Here is a 10,505-nt window from a genome sequence, read left to right as displayed (position 1 = left end):
TCAAGTTACAGTCAGACGAACAGAGAGATTATATGGCAGTCTTATAAACAATCTCTTACTTCTTGTAATACCATATGTCTTTTAAAATAGGACCCAAAATTAACTAACTGCATTATATGTATAATTATAATGAGAATTTAATTTACAGATTGTAAAGCTTATAATGCGAAATTGATAGTATCAATTGAAAATGAGTAAGACTTTAAGAATTAGAATGTGGACCTCTGGAGAAATAAAATGAAAAAGATATGAGGCAAACTTCCAAGTCTCTCTGATGTTGCCTTGCTATATGAAGCAGACCCTCCTTCTGTGTATGAAAAGATGAGGTTTCACTTATGTTAAAGCAATATAATAACATCAACTGAGGCAACTGTCTTGCAGGCAGAAGCATATTCTGAGCAAGCTCCAACACAACCACTCTTTATTAATTCTAGAACTATAAATAGGGTTAGACTTTGGCTTATTCTGGAGAATAAGTGCTAAGTCAGTCCCAGGAAGAAATAATTTGTACTCCAAAAAATTTCAGAAATGTGTGGAAAATACTTACAGAAATAGATTCTAAGGGAAGCTTTGGTCTAAGCCAAGTATGATATTTTAAATTATTGAACCAGGCAGAATTTATTGATATGGAAATAAGTGCCAAAAAATGAAGATTAAAAATATTAAGGTGAACTGCAAGTGGCTTTAAGAAATTGCTTGATTGGTTAAGTGAAACTTCGATTAGCAATGGCTTACCAAGAATGAATAAAGCTGAGATACTAGAACTTTCACAGCATAGTGTAGAAGAAATACAAGAGGTTATACAGATAGAGACATTGTAGTGGATATATCATCTGCATCCTATAAATCTACCCCAAACACTATAACCTTTGAGAGGGTCCAGAAGGCACACCCTTCACTAAGACATTACAAGATACCTTTAGATGAGAGCATTAACTTCTTGGAAACGTTCTATACTAGCTTTCTTCTGTATAATGCAGAGAGTAGAAAATGCCACTATTGAATGAGTCTCCCTATTTCAGTGGGGATGATGGTATTCTAGGGTGAGAAAGACCAAATGTTTAACCATCAGAAACAATGTTGGAGCATTTAACAAACCAGGCAGCAGGAACAAACCTTTAATCACAATATTTGACCTATGGAATCTTTGACAGTAGCTTATTAATCATATAAATTTTATAGATGGCAGTCTGTGAACATATTACTTCATCTCCAAAACAGAGAAATATCTACATCTTGTAGCCAGAAACCTGACTTAAGTTGCCAAAATGGAAAGCCAGTCAGTTTCTGGACTTAAGTTCACAGGCCTAAATCTCTTTGACTGATGAAGAGGCCAGGCCTCCTTGATTGTGACTCTTCAAGCCTTCCCTAAAATGATCTATAGCCATTTGCAAAGGTTATTTTATAGTGGGAAATAGGAAATATCCATATGTTTCATGGATTATTAGATATTGACCTGAATTGGCAATAATTTCTGGACACACGCACAAAAAATGTCACTCTGGTCTATTAGGCAAAGTGCGAATATGGAAGTCAAGTGATTAAAAAGAAGAATTGGCCCAAGTCAGTCTCCTATAGTGCCAGTAGAACAAAAATTCAGCTTGTGGCTACTTTTTGCCAGTTCTTGAATATGTAACTGTCACCATGAACCAGAGGTGACAGACTAGGAAGGGCTGAATTCAGGCCTCCTGACTTCTTTTTCCTACCAGGAAAATAAACCCAAAGCAATTCGGATTCCCAGAAGAAACTACTGAGATTAGTCCCATCATCAAAGACTTGAAAAATGCACATTCAGTTTAACTCACTTACTTGGTCTGTGCCTATCTCAGATATTGACTGTGAATTATTATTAATATAGATTTTTTAAAATTACAGCTGTTATTATAGCTGTGGCATCCTTACTAGAACAAATGAACATAGCCCTGGCAAGGGTACATGACTATTGGTCTGGCAAGTGCTTCTATCTCTACACCAATCTGTAAGGAGCAGCAGCAGAAGTTCATTTTCACTGCAGTTTCAGAATTATGTCAATATAATTACTTGTGCCATAGGATGGTTGAAACATATATTCATAATGATATGCCTCAAAAAATCAAAGTAGTCCTCTATATTGATAACATCACGCTGATTGGACCTGATGAACAGGAATTAGCAGGAAACTTTATGGTAAAGTTACTGAACATTTAGGACATGCCTCTCAGCCAACAAGCAAATAAGGGGGTTACGTACCAGCTGAGGCGGTTGCTGCAGATTACCAAGAAAAAATGGGGTATATGATGGGGAAAGATATGTTATGCTTACAATCCAGGGTACTATATATCCACTACTTTCTTGTGCAATAATAAATATTAACAGAAAGTCACAGCAGCAATAACAACACAATCCTGCAGAACAAATGAGTATTCAGATCTTTTAGTTATGAAATTTTGGATCATCCTGCCAGGTTAAGAATCCAGACTAATTAAAATGCTTGTTGAGAACAATGATGATATGGAATGGTATTCAAGAAGGGAATTATAATTATCAACTCTGGCCTTTTGGCCACTTATAAAAATGACAAGTGCATTAGATATACATATTTCCTTTCTTGATTGTTATATATATATTATATATATATATTATATATATATAAAATTTTTTCATTCCTTATCCTTTTAACAACTGTTTTACATGAAGATTTTGGAGGTAGTTAACTTTAACATTTATTTTTTAGGTTACAGATCATTCAGATAAGATTGTGATTGAACTGGCAGCAAATTTGCCACTGCCCAAGGATAGATACATTATCTGTTGTGACTTAGTATCTCCTCTATTAGGAAAGAGGATGTGAATGTCTTTGTACAAAGAATTGACATCTTGTTAGCAGAAGCATAAATAAGTTAATATTCCTGTTGCATGGAAGTTCAAACATGTGGTGTGGCATGTAAGCTAATGCTTCACAGACAAAGGGCAGGACTGCACAGATATTTATATGGCATATTGCAAAGACAAATAAACTCTTTAATAATGTCTTGCATGATGCTAGAGAAAAGACTGGGTAAAAAGAACTTAGCTTTGTCAGCAAGGGCTGAGAAGGCTAGCAGATGGGAGGAGGAAAGAAGGAATATCCTTACTGTTTGCTTGCTGTTCCTGTCAATGCCATCCCAACATAATCACTTTGCCATGAAATCTGCAGTTGCTTCCAAGCAACACCTACTTTCTGTGTTCCCAGAACCAACAGCATTATGCTTTACCAGTGGTGCTCAATAAATGTTAATGAAAAAAAAAGGAATGAATAAATAAATAAATAAATTTCAGAGTTGAAAGCAACTAAATATACTAGTCCAACCCTTTTATTACATAGAAATCCTCAAGAAATATATTTGGTGACATCAAGTAGCCATGAGAGGAAACACACAATGAAGAATAACAAAACTGAAGCATAATAAATACCAAGTTCTATGAAATCTTGCCATTTGCAATGACATGGATGGAACTGGAGGGTATTACGCTAAGGGAAATAAGTCAGTCGGAGAAAGACAACTATCATATGATCTCACTCATACGTGGAATTTAAGAAACAAAACAGATGAACATAGGGGAAGGGAAGGAAAAATAAAATAACACAAGATCAGAGAAGGAGACAAACCATAAGAATCTCTTAACTCTAGGGAACAAACTGAGTGTTGCTCGAGGGGAGGTGGGTGAGAGGATGGGCACTGAGTGATGGGCTTTAAGGAGGGCACTTGATGGAATGAACACTGGGGGTTATTTTTTAAAGATTTTATTTATTCATTCATAAGAGAGAGAGAGAGAGAGAGAGGCAGAGACAGGCAGAGGGAGAAGCAGGCTTCATGCAGGGAGCCCGACATGGGACTGGATCCCAGGTCTCCAGGATCAGGCCCTGGGCTAAAGGCAGCGCTAAACAGCTGAGTCACCTGGGCTGCTGCCCAACACTGGGTGCTATATGCAACTGATGAATCACTGAACTCTACTCTGAACCTAATAATAAAAATAGAGAAATATCAAGTTCTATAAATCTCCCATCTTTTCTTTAAAGTTCACATTAAATTACATATGTATAACATACATGTAGGAAACAGTGAAACTGTTATGTGTAGCAAGCATACAGGAAAACATAGATATATATCTTTATTTATACCAAAAAAATCATAAAAATGCTCTAAAGAAAATGATAGTTAAATTATGAGAAAAAGATTTCTAGGAAACACTTAGTTTGAAATATATTTTCCCTGCATCTGAAAACATGGAACTTTTATATCACTTGTAAGACTGTTAAAGTAGTTACATAGGAGAACTAGATGTCTAGACATTATTGTACTGCGAAGACTTTTACCAGAACAAGACTTCTAAGAATGAGAAATATCAATTGGAAGATATATACAAAATACAATTGATGAATTTTACCTAATCAGTACAGAAGCCTATACTTTAAGTACTGATCAATTACATAGGAGAAAATTATTCCGTGACCTAGCAACACTTAGAGCAAACAGTTCAGTATTGATTAGAAATAGACATAGAGGGTAGCCAGGGTCACTCAGCGGTTTAGCACCTGCCTTCAGCCCAGGCCGTGACCTTGGAGACCTGGGATCCAGTCCCATGTCGGGCTCCCTGCATGGAGCCTGCTTCTCCCTCTGCCTGTGTCTCTGTCTCTCTCTGTGTGTGTCTCTCATGAATAAATAAATAAAATCTTAAAAAAAAAAAGAAGAAATAGACAGAACTGCATGAATTGGGTTGGAGATAGATCTAGGAATTAAAAACCTCATGTGTCTTTACTTTCAGAGCAATTATGCCTAATGTAGGCCTACTACCTATAGCACTTATTAGAGAACCTGACAAAATGTTGTTTCTTATTTAGTACATTTTACATTTCTAACAAGCTCTCAAGTTAACCAGTTGAAGAGGTAAGGGACTCTGTTTTGTCATTCTTTGTTTTCACAATATAAGCACTATGTCTAGCAAATGAAGGATAGCAAATGATTACTGATGGATAAAATGCATAATAAGGATAATATTCATGAATAACACTAATGAATAAAAAAATGCCCTTAACACTTTACCAGATATGAAGTGCTTTCTAAAGCTATACATATTTGGGGACACTTGCAAGCCCGGATAGCTTTTTCAGATAATTTCCAGCTTTAGCACACTAACAGGAGTGGGAATCTGAAATGTTTAAATATCATGTAACAACTTCCTCTGGTTGTGGTTGAAAAGACATCTGATCCAACCCAGGGCACATAGTTTCTGTCCTCTGTTAATTTGTAGACAGAATCTTTTAAGTTATATGTGAGCATTAGGCATTAAAGGTCATGTAACCTCAAGGGCTAAGAGTGACCTTATCTACATTTCACCATGATGGGCTGGTCCAAAAAAGAAAAGAAAGGCAGGATTCAGAGAGAGGGGGACAACGACAAAAAGACACACATACAAATAGAAAAAGGAAAGGAAAAACCATAAAGAAAATGAACAAGCGATGGTGAGATGAAGGGACTCTGGTCGGGAAGACTTTTTCACATTCTGGTTTGAGTTACAGGTGAGACTGTTTTTGCTACTTTGATTTTCTTAAAATCTCTTTTATTTTTTCACTTCACTTTGACTCAATTTTTTCAGCTAAATAATCCTATCACAAGAAAGCTCAAATTCTGTCATTCCTTTCTCCAATACATGAGAAAATTGAAGCTAAAAGATATTATGAGTAATTCTTGCCCAAGATCATGTGTCTAAGAAGTTTAGCCACTCCTCAGAGGCTGAATCAGAAAAAAATAAGGTCATTCTAAAAAAAATGTGTATCCATGGATCCCCACAGAGTAAATTCATATCACAGATTTTGTACTAGTGAAAATCAGAAGTAAAACATGTTCACTGGAGTGTTGGTAATGATAACAAAAAATGGAGGGGGGAACCTTCAATATACAACAGCAGAAAAATGGTTATGTAAATCATACCACAGGAATACATTTATATTTACACCTTATGCAGGCATTGAAAATGACTGTTATAAAACTATGTAACAATATTGACATCTCTATAACAAAATGTTTATTTCATAAAAGAGAAAACAACTGTTTATTAAAGATACTGCAACCTAGTAAAATTTATATTTGTATAGGAAAAAATGGAAGGAATCAGATCTGCAAACAGTATACTTAGTTTTGGTTTGTGGAATGTCTGGAAATATTTAGGAAATTGGTGACTGCTATCAATAATATTATAACTTTTATATACGAAATAAATACAGATTATGAGTGACCTTACATTCAAATATGTGTAGAACATAATCTTAGCTGGGGAAATACCAAATATTTCTATCCTCCACAATTTCACTACCAAGAAAATATTTTGGTGTGTCAGTCTTATGATGGTAAAAAGTGAGAATTACCAGGAACATATTTATGTTAATCATTGTCAGTGGTTAAACTTCCTGATGAAAAATTAAAAACAATGTGGAATATGTAATGTAATTTAGTGTGTAGTTTATGGAAGTAAATTATTTTGTTTAACTTAATGCAACAAGCATTTGTGTAATAGACAATGTACTTAAAACTAAGGGAAGAGATAAACAATATTTATACTCAATAAATTTATAGTCAAGTGGCAAAATAGATATAAAATAATTAAAAATAATATACTGGATTAAATAAGATTAATGTATGAAGTGCACACTTCCATTCCTTGGATTTTTGAATAAATTTCCTTAACAGCAACCCCATTGTCTAATAACTAAATTGCCTTTTCTCTTTTAAGACATAGTTTTCCTTTCATATTTTCACAACACTTATGTATTCGTCGGAGATTTCCTTCTACAAAATGTGCCTCATTTGTCCATCGAGGTATCCTACTAATTCTCATTCCAGCAACCATGCTGTTCAAATGACTGTGACTGATTATGAGGCTTAATTAACTTGTCAAGGGAAAGATAGTAATTTTCAGTCCATTTTCACTTTTCCATATGGCCAAAAAGGAAAAAGCCTATCTTCAGCATACACTCAAACGTACATGTGCTACATCACAAAATGATGGAAAATTACTGAAACTTCTTTCCTGGAACTTAGAATGAGGGCTACAAATAAAGAATAATAGGTATCAGAGTTTTATTTTGTGGGGATTTTCATCATGTCAGGATTTGGTAGCAACAATATTTAGAAATAAATGTCATTAGTTGCTTATCCAATAAACGGCTGCCTATACAGCATACATTACCCCTCTCTGTTCCTAAAAAAGCTCCAATTCTGTTGAGGTATCAAGAGGGTAACATGCATCTCATCTGCCACAAGAGGTGTCACAATGCCAGGATGATAGGTTAGAGAGTAATCTCATTTTCTTGGCCAATGTTAGCTTCAGAAATGGGCCTGTAATGCGATTTACAACATTGAGACACAAAAGACAGTTTTGCTGGGGAGTTTTGGGAAAGATTTTATATCACCTTTCTAATTTTTTTCCAAAAGCAGCTAGCTCTCCCTTTTCTTTTTCTCTGGTCACTCTTAGAGATGAGGACTGGGTTTCAGTAAGCAATTTTGCTCCTAATCTGTGAATGAAACCAACCGTTCAATAGTAGAGAATAAAGCCAGAATCTCTGAGGAAAAGTATCACAACTAATTGTCAATCTTGAAGACTGCATCTGTGTTATGAAGCAACACATTCAATCTAAATATTTAAGATAGATTAGCTTACCCTTTTGTTGTTTGATACAACTGCATTCATTAATCCACTCACAAATATTGACTGGGTAATCACTATGAGCTCGGAAATGTCGTAAGTGTGGGGTGATAAACGTAGTGAAAAACAAAAACAAGTATTTCTTCCTGCATAGATACCACATTCCTTTGGGATGTAATGGAATCATGCTACCTGACAGAAATGTCTAAGAGTGATTTAAAAAAAAATAACAACATGATATGAACAAGTCCCAGAGTATAGATGACCTCCAAAGCATAAGCTTTTTTTTTATTCTCTGTGTGAAAATAAAGAATATTACATGGTTATAGCAGAAGCTGTTGTGGTTTCCTCAGGTTCCCATGTACATCTACGCATTGCTGTTTCGATTCTCTGTGTGTAGGACTCCAGAAACGGCCTGGAGGAGAGTGAGTGCCCCTGGAGGTAATCTTCAGCCAATGAGGGATGAGAGTTGAATATGCCTTAGTGGACAAACTCCACAGTTTATTCTCCCACAGTTTTTGAACTGCTGATAGATGCACAATTTAGAGCCCTTCCTCCCTTCTTGGTTTTGCTTCCTCATTCCATCACCATACTTCTGAGATCACATTCCAAATAATCCACTCATGCTCAAATCCTTATCAAAGATTCTGTAGTTGAAGGAACCCGAAGAAGACAATGCTAAATATAGCTGTCAATCACTTACCTGCTCCTCTTCATACTGCATCTGGAAGTTTGAGAATAAATGTCTCCACTAAATACCAAAATACCAGTATAAAGACAAGTAAAGACAATCCTGATGCCTATCTTTCTGGCACCAGACATCATGAGTGACAAAAGAGAACTACTATGTGGTTTATTTCGATGTATCTTCTCTAATTTTAAGCAATGGTTCTTTGCACATCCTTCTCTGAACTTTTTTCTGTATCTTCTACCTCCCAAATGAGTTTCTGAGTTTCTTTTCATGAACTGACTTTATCTTACTCCATTTAGCTTTTCCTACTCATAAATAGTCAATAAAGTTTTTAATACTGTGGGCTTTGGATATATGGGTGTGAATCTATTTATTTACCACATTTTCTCTACGCTTCACATTCCTCTTTGTAAGACTGAATCTACATTTGTTCTTTTTTTTTGGTTTTTTTTTAATAATAAATTTATTTTTATTGGTGTTCAATTAACCAACATACAGAATAACACCCAGGGCTCATCCTGTCAAGTGCCCCCCTCAGTGCCCATCACCCGGTCACCCCCAACCCCTGCCCTCCTCCCCTTCCACTACCCCTAGTTCGTTTCCCAGAATTAGGAGTCTTTATGTTCAGTCTCCCTTTCTGATATTTCCCACACATTTCTTCTCCCTTCCATTATATTCCCTTTCACTATTATTTATATTCCCCAAATGAATGGGAACATACAATGTTTGTCCTTCTCCGATTGACTTACTTCACTCAGCATAATACCCTCCAGTTCCATGCACGTTGAGCAAATGGTGGGTATTTGTCGTTTCTAATGGCTGAGTAATATTCCATTGTATACATAGACCACATCTTCTTTATCCATTCATCTTTCAATGGACACCGAGGCTCCTTCCACAGTTTGGCTATTGTGGACATTGCTGCTATAAACATTGGGGTGCAGGTGTCCCGGCATTTCATTGCATATGGATGTTTGGGTAAATCCTCAACAGTGCAATTGCTGGGTCGTAGGGCAGGTCTATTTTTAACTCTTTGAGGAACCTCCACACAGTTTACCAGAGTGGCTGCACCAGTTCACATTCCCACCAACAGTGTAAGAGGGTTCCCTTTTCTCCGTATCCTTTCCAACATTTGTAGTTTCCTGCCTTGTTAATTTTCCCCATTCTCACTGGTGTGAGGTGGGATCTCATTGTGGTTTTGATTTGTATTTCCCTGATGGCAAGTGATGCAGAGCATTTTCTCATGTGCTTGTTGGCCATGTGTATGTCTTCCTCTGTGAGATTTCTGTTCATGTCTTTTGCCCATTTCATGATTGGATTGTTTGTTTCTTTGCTGTTGAGTTTAAAGTTCTTTATAGATCTTGGAAACTAGCCCTTTATCTGATATGTCATTTGCAAATATCTTCTCCCATTCTGTAGGTTGTCTTTTAGTTTTGTTGACTGTATCCTTGGCTGTGCAAAAGCTTCTTATCTTGATGAAGTCCCAATAGTTCATTTTTGCTTTTGTTTCTTTTGCATTCGTGGATGAATATTGCAAGAAATTACTGTGGCTGAGTTCAAAAAGGGTGTTGCCTGTGTTCTCCTCTCTGATTTTGATGGAGTCTTGTCTCACATTTAGATCTTTCATCCATTTTGAGTTTATCTTTGTGTATGGTGAAAGAGAGTGGTCTAGTTTCATTCTTCTGCATGTGGATGTCCAATTTTCCCAGCACCATCTATTGAAGAGACTGTCTTTCTTCCAGTGAATAGTTTTTCCTCCTTTATCGAATATTAGTTGACCATAAAGTTCAGGGTCCACTTCTGGGTTCTCTATTCTGTTCCATTGATCTATGTGTCTGTTTTTGTGTCAGAACCACACTGTCTTGATGACCACAGCTTTGTAGTACCACCTGAAATCTGGCATTGTGATGCCCCCAGGTATGGTTTTCTTTTTTAAAATTCCCCTGGCTATTCGGGGTCTTTTCTGATTCCACACAAATCTTAAAATAATTTGTTCTAACTCTCTGAAGAAAGTCCATGGTATTTTTGATAGGGATTGCATTAAACACGTACATTGCCCTGGGTAACATTGACATTTTCACAATATTAATTCTGCCAATCCACGAGCATGGAATATTTTTCCATCTCTTTGTGTCTTCCTCAATTTCTTTCA

At 36.2% G+C, this 10,505-nt stretch overlaps 1 pseudogene; it reads left to right on the top strand.

The window, feature by feature from the left end:
• Positions 1-1,935: 1,935 nt before the first annotated feature.
• The window catches only part of LOC121482463, a 45,225-nt pseudogene continuing 36,655 nt past the window's right edge, over positions 1,936-10,505 (top strand).

The sequence above is a fragment of the Vulpes lagopus genome, chromosome X (genome assembly GCF_018345385.1).
Source record: "Vulpes lagopus strain Blue_001 chromosome X, ASM1834538v1, whole genome shotgun sequence".
NCBI classification, from domain to species: domain Eukaryota; kingdom Metazoa; phylum Chordata; class Mammalia; order Carnivora; family Canidae; genus Vulpes; species Vulpes lagopus.
The sequence above is the reverse complement of the archived record's forward strand: the minus strand, read 5'-3'. Positions and strand labels throughout refer to the sequence as shown.